We start from the raw sequence: 15,715 nt of genomic DNA, 5'->3' as shown, positions 1-15,715 counted from the left end.
GAAATATTTGTAAATCCATCTTCTCTAATACACGTGAACAGTAGGAACCTTTCAAACGAACAGACGCTTAGTAAGATTTACATGAATGCTAGGAGGGATTTGCATATATAATTATTCATAAAATTCCCAATATAAAATGTTATTATTTACATCTAGTTGGTTAAGATGTCAAATGTTATATTTATAACAGAAAGTAAAAAGTCTAAGAGATAACTTGTTATGAAAAAAAAAAGGATATTAAGGAAGTCTAAACTTTCTAATTGAGTGTATAATAAAGCTTCAATATCGTTCTTTCTTCTTTTTATTTCTTGCTATAAAATAAAAATATGATACATATTGTCAGACAATCTACTTGAATCACTTTTTAATTAGTGATGATAATGTCATTAGTGATTTTTTATAATAATATATATATATATATATACCAGTTATAATCCATCAAGAATAAAAAGGGAGGTGGTGATAATTTTGCAAATAATTTGAGATTTTTTATACCGGTTGGACTAATAATCAGTATAGAAAGTAACACATTGGCAATTCTATAAATAATTAAAAACTTTTTATATCGATTTTAGGTATAATTGATATAAAAAGTGGTTTTTATAACTTCCCAATTTCACCATTCTTTATAACCTTAATCCTTATATCCAAACTTCTCCTTCTTGCACAACTCTCCAAGTTTTTTCCTCCATTTCCTTCGTCTTCTTCCTAATCTCTCCACCTTTATCTCCTTTTCCATCAACCTTTTCACAGCCATCTCTATTCTCTCCCCACTCAATACCTTCTCTAGTTGCAACCAAAATAACCAACGATGAAGATACAAATTGGAACAGAAAAAACCAACAGGGAAGCATTGTGAAACAATAAAGGTATTGGTAGTGGGTGATGGCTGGAGAGAGTAAGAACCGGAGGTGGATCGTGATTCATCAATGGTTTGCAATTTTTCTCGTGAATGATAGTTGCGGTGGAGCATAAGAGGTTTGTGAATGGTAGCACCATCGGTGACAAGGACCGACGATGACACTATTGTGGGTGGCATTAGCTATGAGGGGCGATGGTTTCTACATTGAAAGTCGTTTCATAAAGGGAAAGACAAAGGTCGAGGATGGGAGATGTGACGATCCCAACAAGGCCTTGTACCAATTCAGGAGCCTCTCACGTGAAGAAGAAGACCTTTCCCTCTTTGGTGTTTGAAGAAGAAGAAAGGTTTTGAACTAGATTGGACCTACCCCCTCTTCCTATTGTCTCCTCAAGTTCTACTATTTCATTCAACTTTATTATTTGATTTTATTTTTTTCTTTCCTTTACTTTGTGTAAATGAGTTTTAGTTTTCATCCATGTGTATGCAAAATCAGGTGAGTCTTTTTAAAAGCTTAAATAGAAATATGAATATTGTTATAATGGTGATGTTGCTTATTCTTCCTCTTCTCAACTGTCAAATAGATTGCTTTTCGTGGATTACTCTGAGCATGGAGGTGAGAAGTGAGCTAATGGATTATCTTAGGATTTTTTTTATACCAGTTATGGATAGAATCAATATAGAAAGTAACATTCTTTATACTAGTTTTGGAATCAATATAGCAAAGTGAAAACTTTCTATAACGCTGGCTGATAATGTTAATTTTTACCATTATCCAAGCTACATTTTATTAGCAAAATCATCTCTTCTAAAGCTTTTAACCTACTTAATCCTCAATTTTACCTTACTTTTGTAAATAAATACATTTTGGGTTACATTGATCTAAATATACCACTAATCCCCATTTGTGTGTCTATTTATAGATTGGAAGCTTTGTTCCAAAAGTCCAGACAACTGAGTGACCCAGAATAGCAAGGAGAAGATGAAAAATGTCAACAGGAGCTACTTGGCGACACAAAGCCAGCGTCAGGCACAAGAGACAGTCAGCGCCAGGCGACACAAAGCAGGCACCAGGCGTAAGATGTAGTCACCGCCTGGCGGCACTTGGACATCGTCGGGTGATTCGCGCAAGTTTTCACTACTGTTTTGTAGCTAGTGCCTAGTGGTGAGAAGCTTCTGCCAAGCGTTAGTCTCGCTGATGTGGCAAGAGTGCCCTTTTTCTTCTTTTTTTGCGAGGGGAAACTCATCTTGAACAGTTTGGAGCTCAAGCAACGCGTTTTGGAGCTCAAGCAACGTGTTTTGGAGCACTTGGAGGTCTCTTAGGGCTAGTGGGAACTATCATTTCTTCCTCTTTGTATCTCTTCCCTCTTCCACTTCCATTTTGTAAGCTTGGGCTCTCCATGACAATGGAGAGCTAAACCCATTTTTGTTGGGGTTAGATATAGCCACTAAACTTTCATGTATTTGTGGATGATTTGAACATATATATATATATATATATATATATATATATATATATATATGCTTCTTCCATTGATTGCTAGTATCTTTGTTTATTTACTTAAAGCTTGCTTTGTTTTAACCATTCACTGCATGATATTTGGGTCATTAGGTATTGGAAAATATCTCTGAAAACCTAGAATTGGAACAAGATACCTAATGGAACTAAATCGGGTTTGCTTATTTAGGGATTCAAGGGATTGGTTGTTAATAAGGAAACCTAGGCTCATTCAACTAAGGGATTATGGTTTAAGTAGACTTGTGGGTTGACATTAGTAATTAATGGAGAAGAGTTTTATTGTTTTATATACATGAGAGTGAAGTAGGTGAAGTCTAACCCCAACAATATCAATCCATTGTATTTCTAGTCTTTATCATTTTCTAGAGTCTTCAAATATCCAAGTTCAATTTTTACTTGTTTATGAAATATTTACTTTCTTGCACACAAAAACCCAAATTATGAATTTATTCTTTAGTTTAAATTAGTCATAAATTACGCAATTATTTAGTATACACAAGTCTCTTGGAAAACTATATCCCAGTCTTACCAGTTAGTACTTGCGCGACTTGGTACACTTGCTAAAGTCTTAACACTGGTATAGAAAACCTTGTTCAAACAATTTAAAAAGGTTTTTTTACACTAGTGTGCTTCCCTATCATAAATTCTCATTATCTAGCACCTTTGACTCATTGTCCGCAATCTCCACATATTATTGTTGACAACTCACTAATACTCATTTGCGGAACTTATGTGTGACATAGGGGAGCCAGACTCCCCTAAAATTTTTAATTTTATTTTTTATGTATATTTTTATACATTTTTAAATTATATTTATATATTATTATATTATTTATATTAAGTTTTGGAAAGTTTCTCACCATTTTATTTATATATACATTATTTATTTATATATTTTTATTGTACAACATACAAAGTTGATTATGTTCACATCAAATTGTTCATCTTTCTCCCTTCCTTACTGAAAATAATATCGCAATAAAAAAATAATCTCTTATAGTGAAAACACGACTTACATTTAAGATTATTTACCAAAAGTATTATTATTTAATATGCGAATTTTCTAACAAAATTACAAAGTTCCTACAATTTTTTTTAAAAGAAGTACAAACTTTATCTCATTTTTTAACAATTTGTAACATTCTCATAAGACAAAACTATCTAAGCTATAGATACAAACAAGAGACTTATTAAATTGTTTTGACAATACACAAATGTAATTTTTTACTTATTCATATTACTCAAAGTAAGAGTTTCATGAATATTGACTTGAAAATCAAGATATTTGTTTTAATTTGGTAGAGATTTTATTTGTTGTAATCAATTGTTGCATTGTTTTAGGTGTTTCCAAAAAACTATTGAAAGGAGAATGATCAATTGCATATCTAATACGCAAACTATATGTTCTCTTTCTCTTGTAAATTATTGTCTTACAAATTAATTAATTATATTGAGTTTCTTTTCCATAATAATTTACTTCATTTTATAAAACTAACATTTTTTTCATAATAATCTATAACATTTTATAAAATTAATATAAAAGCATAACATAATCAATTACAACACTTCAGGATATATAAATAGTGAAAGTCTTTGTCTTCTACAAAATATATTAGGTATTGTGTCTCACTAACGGTGGAATTAAGTTTCTCTAGGTTTCTAATTGGCTAATTAGGGTTAATAGATCTTGATAGTTCAAGCCTTTTTTTTTTAAAATATGTTTCATTTAATTTTCAGTAAAATTTGGAATTAGTCTATTTTGAAACTTTAATCCAATTTAGTCTCTCAACTTTATAAATACACGAATTTAGTTCTTTTAACCAAATTTTATTAAATTTATTTGACGTTTTAAACACGTTTTGTGATACAATAGTTGTTTACATCTTTTAACACATTTATACTTTAATGTTAGCTGAGAGATGCGTTAGAAACATCAAATAAACTTAACAAAATTTAATTAAAATGACTAAATCCATGTATTTCTAAAGTTGAGATACTAGACTGGACAAAAGTTTTAAAGAGAGACTAATTCCAAATTTCATTTAAAGGTAAGGGACCAAGAACATATCAGTTTTTTTTTTCTATAAATATGTTTTTCATAGCTTTTTATATTATATTTTGTTTCATATTTTACTGTTTTTCATTGTATTGTAATTATGTCACTAATGTTTTGATGAGGTTAAATTATACGTTTTCAACACTTGCTTAATGGTTTGATATTCGTTATTCTTTCTTTCCATTAATATCATGTGACGATAAAAAGAAGAATTGTTGGTGCATCTGAAAACTCAACTCCTCAATTTCTCCAATATTGTCCATGCTTACTCATTTTTGTAAAATGTATTTAATGGCACGTTGAATATCATACTATGTTGTACACCATAATTGGTTTCTAAATAATGACAAGTGATGAACAACTAAGAAACAAACAATTCTTATTATTATTATTAAAGATCATGAAACATAGTAATGCTTCGTGCTAGCAATCATACCAACCATGATGTTTTATATAACTTCCATTAGTTGAAAAAACTCAGTATTATAGCACGCGCACTCAGAACACATCACCATGCATCAATAACTACCGTCATAAATTGTAGTTAATGCAAAGTAGTTCTAGTCTCCAAAAGTGGAACTAAAATATGCATAAATATAATTAAATATAATTGAAATAAAAAACGAGTTAAACAATTCAAATATTATCATGAAATATGCTTGAAACATTATATAAACTTAACAAAATTTGGCTAAAAAGACTAAATTCATGCATTTTTAAAGATAAATGACTAAATTAGTCAAAATTTTTGAAAAAAGACTAATTTCAAATTTTACTAAAATTTGAAGAAGAAAAAACATATTTAACCCTAAATATAAATTGACGTTAATTTAACACCAACATCAGTATTAAAAGAAATTTTGGTGGGTCGATGAGACTCCGAAACCACCATTTTCCATTGTTGGATATATACTAGTTGTTTAAAGTTACCTTCCAATTTTTTTTTTTTTCAGTGATATTCATCTATAAAAAATTCATTAAATAATTAGTTATTATGTAATTTTATAAACTAAAATTTATTAATATTTAAGATAGTTCGTATTATAAATAAAAAATTATAATAATTTATATTCTATTTTACAAATTACTTATAATTTTTTCATAATAAAAAGTATTTTAACTATTAATATAATGTTTAATTTACAAAGTGATATTTAACTTAATTAATATAATAACTAATTATTTTAATTTTTAAAATTTGTTACTGATTAATGATTTTTTAGTGCAATGCCAAAAACATTTTAACTAATTATTAACTAATTTTTGCACAAATACTAAGATAACCCAACTAAATCCTAGTTCCAAATCATATAACAAATAAAGTCATGTTTGATACTTTTTCATAAAATATGACAAAATTCTTCTTCATTGCTAACATGTCTTCCTTGTGGAGTTTGGTGAGGCAGGTAGGTGTACAACTTTATTAGCCTTCTTTCAAGTGTCCAAACACACTGTTTTCAATGCAAACTTATTAAATAAAATGTATTTAAGATTCTTAACTTATAATAAAAAAAATCGCCTTAAAAGAAATTTTATTAAAATAGAAAAAAATAAATAATCTAACAACATTTTTGTATTAAAATAAAATGTATAAATAATATGATATAATGACATAAAGCTAAATAAAAGATGATATGAATTAAGGTGACCTAATAAATGTTACTAAAATCGAAAAATTAAAGAGGGCACTTTCTCTTGGTTGACTTCATTGATTCATAAGTTTTGTTTTGTTGTTGTTATTCCATTATTGGTGCTACTACTGTCAAAGGTTGAGCACGTCGATGTCACGAATCACCCACTCCCATTTATGCCAAACAATAAAAGCTATGAACAAAATTGTTGAAAAATTCTTTGCTTTGAAAATCGAGGTTTTAGATCGGTAAAATTTTAAACTTTTACGAAATTTTTGTGATGATTTTTCTTACACATATTGAGAAAGTAATAATTTAGAATGGCAAGTTGAGTTTTAATGAAGGAACTTCCTTCTCAAAGCTTTTCTAATTTCTGCTCAAAACTTAATGACGATAAGTTGCATATTTGACGGAACACATGGTGCTATGTTCCATTCTTTGCCTCAGTCAGTCTACATCACAATAAGATACAAAAATCTTGCGTACAGTTAAAAGAAGTTTAAACTTAAATGCATTTTCTGAGATACTTTTCTCATTTCTCTCCTTAGGAGTTGTGAAAGTGATGGTTTTGGTATAACAGGTTGAATTAAGAAAAAACCAGTTAGGCTTTCATTACATGTTAATGTGTGAGTAAATTAACTTATTTATAAATTTTTTTTTTTTACAATTTATTTTATATATTTATTGTATTACAATAAAAATGAATTGATTACATTAATTTTGTTTAATAGTGGAATCAAGATGTTTACTTGATTCTCGAAATATTATTATAAAAATACCAATTATTAGATTAAACTATCAACATATATAACTTGACAAACAAATAAATTAAATATTCAGACTATTTAAACATTATTAAGCAACATTTTCAAATATTATTGAACAACATTGTAGTATTTAAAAATATCAAATTGTGAACATATATAATTAAAAATAGTAAATAATTATAATACAAAAATTAATAGTGTTGTTGTCTTCGACACAATTCATATCTTTTGACCTTTGACCTTTGAATCAAGTGATTAAGTAAATCAAATTCAATTCAACCCATCTTTGAAAAAATAAAATTCTTTCGATCTAACCTAGTTGAACCCATAATAAACTGAATAAACTCAAATATTGAAACTAATTTTGACTTCACAAACTCTTCTACTGTAATTATAACATCATTTTAATAAAAGTTTACAATGAAAACAATAACATAAACTGTAAATGTCAAACTCTGATTTTAACTGGATGATCATCGTTAAAAATGTCTAAGAAAAGCAATGTAAACTTTTTCCTATAAAAGCGAACTAACTCAAACAGTTATAATTGGACGATAACATAAATGGTATCATCTTTCGCTTGTTTTTCTACTAATGTCGCTACTTTATTATTGGGAAGTTGTTTTTTTTAGAGGTAATTCCTACGTACGTTGAGGTACTTTTTCTAAAGATGGCATATTCTAGGGTTTGTAAAAAGTATGATAATAATTAAAGGTATGATTAGAAAAGTTTTTTATGACTTTTAAATTATTTTAATTAACTTTTTCACATTTTTATTTTTAAATTATGTGTATATTAATATATTTTTTTAATTATAGAAAAGTCAAGTTTATTTTTTAAATAATGTATAGTGGTATAAAAGTTATTATCAACTAACTTTTTCGCATTTTTATTTTTAAACTATGTATATATCAATTTTTTTTAATTATAGAAAAGTCAAGTTTATTTTTTAAATAATGTATACCGACATAAAAGTCGTTGACAAAGTGTTGGGTCTTTAGAAGATTAGTAGAGAGACTTAATGATAATGAGTCATGAAACAAAATTATATTTAAATTTTTACAATATTTTGTACTCAAAACTTTAAAGTAATGAATTTTAATCCTAATATGTTGTTATTTTTTGTTTCATTTCTATTTATTGTAAGAGTCATACTCATTATGATTTCTAACAAGCACAACATATAATGTTATATAAGTTTCTATCAATATCCTCTAACTTCTCTTGTGACAAACTCCTTTCAATATTTTGTGTTACGTCAACTTACCTAAATTGTGTATTATATTAAACTGGTTAAATAAGTTTTTTATTCATTTATAAAGTTAAAGTTGGTATAGTTTCAAAAAGTTCACTTAGTTATGTTATTTTTTAAGTGATGTCCTTTACATAACTTATATTAGTTGATCATTGACAATGTTAATAGTAAATGTAGTGGTGTGTTAGGAGAAAAAGCAATAAAATAAATGAGAGAGAAAGAAATGACACAAGAACTTAAGATAGGACATAAGTAAGTATTTGATTTTGGGATATTTAAAAGCTTTACGATATGTTATGTTACTTATATAGCAACACAAAAATTAATATTCCTAAATAATATACAATTCAATAATATACAATGTGGGTCTAAAACCAAACTCCACAATAATAACAATTATCTGACTAGGAGTTTACATCATCATCTAGTGTGTGTGTCTTCACCATCAATTAATTATCCTAAAAAATCATTTGTGATAATAAAAAACATCAACTTCTTTGTTGTGACATTCTTGGCAAGCATATTGATTAGATTCTCTTATCTTGAAATCTTTAACAATGGGAAATCTCCATCACTTATAAGGTCTCTAATAAAATGATACATTCACTCCGAATGTCACTAAATAATGGAGAATCATCTTGCTCCTTCCCTAATTCTTTAAGAAGGTTTTTCAATCATATCATCTCATTAGTTTATGGTTTAGGGTTACGTACTTGGCTTCAACGGACAACAATATCACCTAATGAAAAGTAAGATTGTTTCTTCCAAAAACAAATGCAACCTTGAAGTGTCCTTTGTATATATCAATATCCATTTCACACTTGGTGTGTTTGTTTCTGAAGATAGATTTGTACTTGGCTTCAACGGACAACAATATCACCTAATGAAAAGTAAGATTGTTTCTTCCAAAAACAAATGCAACCTTCAAGTGTCCTTTGTATATATCAATATCCATTTCACACCTGGTGTGTTTGTTTCTGAAGATGGATTTGGATATGAGTGAATTTGAGTAATTTGAAGGGGAAAAGAGAGGTTGTTTGGATTAAGAGAAAAATGGTAAGAAATTAAGGGATTTGATACGAAAGTTTATGAAAGTAAGTGATGTGATGGATTTAATTAAAAAAATAGAAGATTACCATTTTATCCTTGATTTTAAATTATTCTTACTATTATTATTAGGATTAAATATGGTTTTAGTCCCCTAACTTTAAGTGAAAATTAGAATTACTCCATCTTCAAAACTTTGGACTAATTTATAATCCTCAATCTTTATAACTGCATGATTTCGTCCTTTTGACCAAATTTTATTAAGTTTATTTGATGTTTCAAACACGTTTCTTAGCTCACATTGAAGCGGAAATACATGATTTCGTCCTTTTAACTAAATTTTATTAAGTTTATTTGATGTCTCAATCACGTTTCTCAGCTAACATTGAAGCAAAAATGTGTCAAACAGTGTAAACAATTCAAATGCTATCATGAGATTGAAGTGGAAATGTGTCAAATAGTGTAAACAATTTAAATTCTATCATGAGACGCGGTTTAAATGTCAAACAAATTTAACAAAATTTGGTTAAAAGGATTAAATCCACGCATTTATAAAAATGAAGGACTAAATTTGGCTAAAGTCTCGAAAAGGATCTAATTTTAATTTTCAGTGAAAGTTAAGAGATAAAAAGCATATTTAACCCTTATTGTTATTATTATTAAAGCTTTATATCCAGGTTTCTTCATTTTAGTTGATTTCTTCTCGAACTTCAGTTTCTTCAATGGAGGAGAGAAGCTAGGTGAATCTGCGCACCACCAAGAGTAACAACCCTGCATACATAAAAATCATAGAAAATGCAAGTGATAATAGAATTTCAAAGCATTAAGAAGCCTCGAGGATCAATTATTCAGCACATAATAGGAAGGAGAATTGATTTCGTTGTCAACCACAAAAATCAAGCATTGTTGTCATCCAACCACCTACAACACACTTTAGTTTCTCCGCTGACCTCTACATGCCATGGAATAGCTGAGCCAATAACACATGAAAAAGCAATGTTATTTTCATATCGCATAGTGTTGAACTGACTTTCCATGCAAAACTTCATATTCAAGCAAGGACATGAAAAATTAAAATCAACGCTTTTCCTTGCCTTCAAATCTTTACAAATACCCAAAAACAAATGAGTTACTCACCTGCAAATCCATCCGTGTAAATAGTGCGGGCGCGAATACAAACACAAGTATATAGGTTTCTAAAGGAGTATTCTGACTCTTAGTATCTCCTTGGACAACTTCAAAATACCTTTTAGTTTATTTCTCAAGATTCTCGTACTAAAAATTTGTTTGGATGGACAAAGATCCTTCGTCTTAAAGATTTATGTCAATTGTTTTCTTCAACATATTAAGTTCCATCACATTAAACCCTATGATTAACATGTTGTCAATATACAAAGCAAGAATAATATTACTATTAACATATTTCTTAACTTAACAACAATGATCCTTTTATTTCGAGTTGTGCATAAATTTACTAAACTTCTTGTGTCACTATCTTGATGTCCATTTCAAGTCATACAAATTTTTGTAGACTAACTCGTGGATCATAGGAGTTGGATTTTCATGCCTTCTTAAAAGACCTAACAATAGTATTAAGTTTTATTATTCTATTTCACGATCGACTCAGAAGAGTATACAGATAAAGAATCCTACGTTATGGATATCCTGTATCGAAAAATTTTCTAGCAAAATTTTAGACAAATGTATTTTATTTTAATGTAGTAAAGAGAATCTACAAATTTCTATTTAACTACCGAAACAAGTGTCAATTTAAAAAGTTAAACTCATTTTAAATATTCGATAAGTTCGGCCGACAAAAGGTAAATGATTTTTTTTATCTAGTTACATTCAGAAGTCCACCAAACGCAAGTAGAATAAAAATATACAATGAAATAAATGAATCAACTAAAAGAAATGTCATTTCCTTTTAAGTTAATTTTATCAAATAAATATATGATGTTACTCACATTTGCAACTAAACGGATCTTGTTATCAATTAATTAATTTCCTTGTATTAAAAAAATTGGGAACTGTGATTTTAATATAAATATAAATATCATCTTTTGCTAGGTCATTTTATTTTCAATCCTCAACCGCTTTATTTTTAACTTTTGACCAACTGATGGGCTGGATCAAGTATCAATTAATGGCGATTCTTTCTTCCTGCACCACCAAAATTTCTTTATACACCGCTCAAAAATTTCAAATTAACTAAAGTAACTCTCGGGATATATATTTCAGAAACTTTCTAAAATAAGTTCTCCAAAATTTTCAAAACTAAATATTCAGACAAAATTTCCAAAATACAATTTTTGAAAGAGACAAAATATATTTCAAAATTAGCTTTCCAGAATAAAATCATCAAAACATATATAATTTCTCTTGAAATGAAATTTTCAGAACACTCCATGTTTCCTAGAAAGCTTTCAGAAACTGATGAAATAAGTTAAAAAAAAAAATGTTCAATTAAAGCCAATGGTAATAAAGTAAAAGGAGGTTTACTATGAGATACAATTAGTATATATTGAAGTGCAGGCTTGTAAAACATATTTGGGCAAAATCGAACCCATGTAGGTATCGGTGTATCACAAAATACAAGTGAAGATATTCAATATATATATATATATATATATATATATATATATATATATATATCAAAAGTTGGAAACTATGGTTTTAACATAAATATAAATTTAGGCACCGATCAAACTTTAGTACAATCTATTATTTGAGAATTTAATTTCCTATTTTGCTTGATAGCTATCATCTTCTGCTAAATCATTTTCTTTCCCGACCTCAACTACTCTATTTTCAACTGAACAGGGACTGGATCAAGTATTAATTAATGTTTACTTCCTTCCCATGAATAAAAAAAAATTTCAACGGCTCTTTATAACCCTCCCAACCACGATTTTTTATATTAAACATTTAACCTCAAAATCAGAAATTATATAAATACTATATATCAAATAAAATAAAAATAGTAAATGAAACCGGACACATATTTTTATAATGAATTGATGATTGCTTCGTTTTTATGATTTTGTTTAGAAATGACTAGGTCCTCTCTATATATCGAAATCTTTTTATTTTCATATTTGATGTTATTGTTAACTTGTACAGTTCACACTTTGTGGCTCTACCCATATAATATTGAGTAAGTAGGTTTTTTCACAACGAAATCTAATTATATGATAATAGTATTTAATTATAAATATTTGTTAGGTAACGGACCCTCTTATTCCATATCACCAAATTTCTTTACACATCCCTTCTTCAGATCTTCAAAGGAAGTATTTTATTTTATAAAATTTACTTTATGATTATATATTTCAGAAATTTTCTATTTTTTAAAATTTACAAAAATGTCCAGAACAAAATTTCTAAAATACAATTTTTGAAACATACAAAATATTTTTTTAAATTAATTTTTCAAAATAAAATTACCATCATACCTTAGTCGGGATGATATGTTTTGTGAGAACCCATAAAAATAATAATAATAAATTTTTAAAAATTATATATATATATATATATATATTTCTATATTTTAAAAGCTTAATGGTTTAAGAGGGTTAATTCACAAATAGTTTTTGAAAACTCTTCTATTTTTGGCTTTTTGGTAATTCTGGGTCAGTTTGACCAAGAATTTGAAAATATGTGTCTTTTGAAATTTTTTTTTGTAAATCTGGGTCATGCCGTTAGGGGAGGACGACATTAAAGGTGAAGTCGTCCTCCCCAATGCCGGTTTCCTTTTTTTCTTTTTTTTTTTTTTGAAAATCAAAGTTGTTAGACAAGAGGCCAGTTTTAGCACTGAAGTCGTCAGGCAAGAGACCGGTTTCAATTTTTTTGTTTTTTTTTTAACGTTGCAGTTTTATTTTATTTTTAAAAAATTTTCAAATTTCTTTTTTTAACCTTTAAAATTTGATCAATTTATTTTACACAATTTTCTTAAGAGTCGTTATTACATTTAATTTGTTGGGAATTAATTTTCTTATTGGTACAATAAATTAATTTTAAAAAATACGTTACATAATAATAGAAATACATAATAAAAATAACATAATAAAAATTACATTATAAAAATTACATAATAAAAATAACACAATAAAAATGACATAATAAAAATAACACAATAAAAATGAGATAATAAAAATCAACTAGAAAATAGGATAAAGCAATAAATTATTGACGATAGGGACAGTTGCCCCTATGATGTCCTTCATTTCTACAATATGAATATTTGTTTCGTCTATTTGGATTTGGTTCATTCATCTAATTATGGATTTTATTAGTTGGTGGTCTTCCCCTTACCCTACGGCGCATGTTTGGGTCTGGAATGAAATTTGGTTCGGTGTATGGTGACCAATATTCTTTATTCCTAACCGGATGAAATTGTATTTCATATGCTTTGTTGATGTTTTAGAGGCTATAAACTGGATGGATGTATGAGGTTAGGTCTATATGCGAGAAAGAACAAACAGTTATTACGTGATGACAAGGCAGTCGAAGAGCTTGAAAATGACCACAATCACACCACCAATCATTTAATCTAACTGTAAAAGATATTGGTAGGCGGTGATCATGTGGAGAAAACATCTCTTGAACTTGAAATTCATTATTTTCTTTTGAGTATCGACGAACTTGACACATTCCCACTTGTTGTTGATTTTTTCTAATGATAGCATTAATTTCCTTTGTATATTGGTGGCCTGCTCGTAACATGGAGTCTACCTTAACCCCTCTCTCAACAAACCATGTTGCGGTCCTTTCAAATGTTGCCTTAATTATAGCACAAATTGGTAATGAACGAGCTCTTTTTAAAACAGAATTCATACATTCTGACAGGTTTGTTATCATGTGCCTGAATCTACTACCTCCATCGTAGGCCTGAGTCCATTTTTGTAGTGGTATCCTGTCGATCCAAGATGTCACTTCTGGTGAATGGGATCTCAAAGCCGTCAATTTAGCATCCAATATGGGTTGTTTCACCTCGTAAGCTGTAAAAATGCAATTATATTAGTTAGTTTAATTATTGAATGTGGTGAATGAAAGAAAAATTTTAGTACCCATATTCTTTAACCAGTTTTTCAATTCGTGATTCTTGAATTTTTTGTTGCAATTTGAAGCAATATGACGTATGCAATATACTGATTGCAGTCCATCTGCTTCTCATTGTACTTCTTCAGATTGTAGGGCTGCCAATATGCCTTTCCCCCTGTCTGTTATCAAGCAGAGGTTTGATTGTGGTGTAACGTGCTCCCTTAAGAGTTGAAAAAACCATATTAAGGCCTCCTTTGTTTCTCCTTCCACTATTGCGAAGGCCAAAGGGAATATATTACGTGACCCATCTTGAGCTAGTGCGGTTAGCAATGTCCCTTGATATCTTCCTTTCAGAAATGTGCCATCTACTTGGACAACTGCCTTGCAATAGTTAAACCCTTGGATGCATGGTCCAAAAGACCAAAATACGTGTTCTATAATATAGCAAGAAGGGTCAGGTTGGCCACTTACTTGTACAGGAGGTCCAGTGCATTGAATTATTGTGTCGGGATTGCTTTCTTGTACAACTTGATACCACCTCGGAAGTTCATTGTAAGACACTTCCCAATCTCTGAACTCCTTAGCAAGCGCTTTTTGCTTACCATTCCAGGCTTTGTCATATGAAACTGAATATCTGAAACGACTTTTAATTTTAGCTACCAAAGTTTTGATAGGTATGGAAGAATTTTCCTTTACAAAGTTCATCACAATAGAACCAATTTGGTTGGAATCAAGATTGACATGATCTGCAGGTTGCATGGTTGACAAACACGTGTGTGATCCGTCAATCTTTCTAATTTCTCAACTCAAACTCCGCTTGCAAGCAGCCCGTAAACGCCACGACCAACCTTTTTTGTAATCGACACATCGACATATAAATTTTTCATATTTGCTCTCAACAACAGCAAATCTATAAACATTGTCAATATGGTATTGCTTGATACATGACATTGTGGACTCTTTTGTGTCAAAAGACATGCCAATACATAGTGAATTTTCAGTCACTGGATTTGAAGCTTCAAGTGAGGTGTGACTTGATGACCCACTATGATCCGTTGTATAGACTATATATTGGTTAGTAACCAACTCATCTTCACTAAAATCAAACAAAATATCTGGATATTGATTCAATTGATCTGCCATTTGTGTGTAAATTTGATGAAGGTACGAACAAAATGAAGGAGTCTCGCTACTGAAATGAGTATAAATATTAATTTTAAGAACCTTAATTCCTAATTCCTGCCCACCAGCACATTTATTATTGGACACAAACCGCTATTAATGCCAACGATTTTGTAATAAATATCCGCTGAAAGCCGCTTTTAATGCCAATGTTTTTCTCTTAAAACTACGCGACTTCATTAATTAAACCACGCCACTTCATTAATTCTTCATTAATTGAACACAACTGAAACTGGTGCATGTCAAGACGACGTTGGTGGCATTAAAGCGAAACCGTTAGGCCGCCTGACGACTTTAATTGGTTATCGTCCGCACCGCTGACGACTTTAATTGGGTTGTCGTTCGCGTTAATCACG

General features: G+C 29.3%; 1 pseudogene; it reads right to left on the bottom strand.

Moving 5' to 3' along the window:
* Positions 1–634: 634 nt before the first annotated feature.
* Positions 635–14,882, bottom strand: LOC146887898 (uncharacterized; annotated as a pseudogene).
* Positions 14,883–15,715: the final 833 nt, after the last annotated feature.

The sequence above is a fragment of the Vigna unguiculata genome, chromosome 3 (genome assembly GCF_037176805.1).
Source record: "Vigna unguiculata cultivar grain cowpea cultivar isolate G323 ecotype 2 chromosome 3, ASM3717680v1, whole genome shotgun sequence".
Classification (NCBI taxonomy): domain Eukaryota; kingdom Viridiplantae; phylum Streptophyta; class Magnoliopsida; order Fabales; family Fabaceae; genus Vigna; species Vigna unguiculata.
Note: the sequence above shows the minus strand (reverse complement) of the source record. Positions and strands in the feature narration are given on the sequence as shown.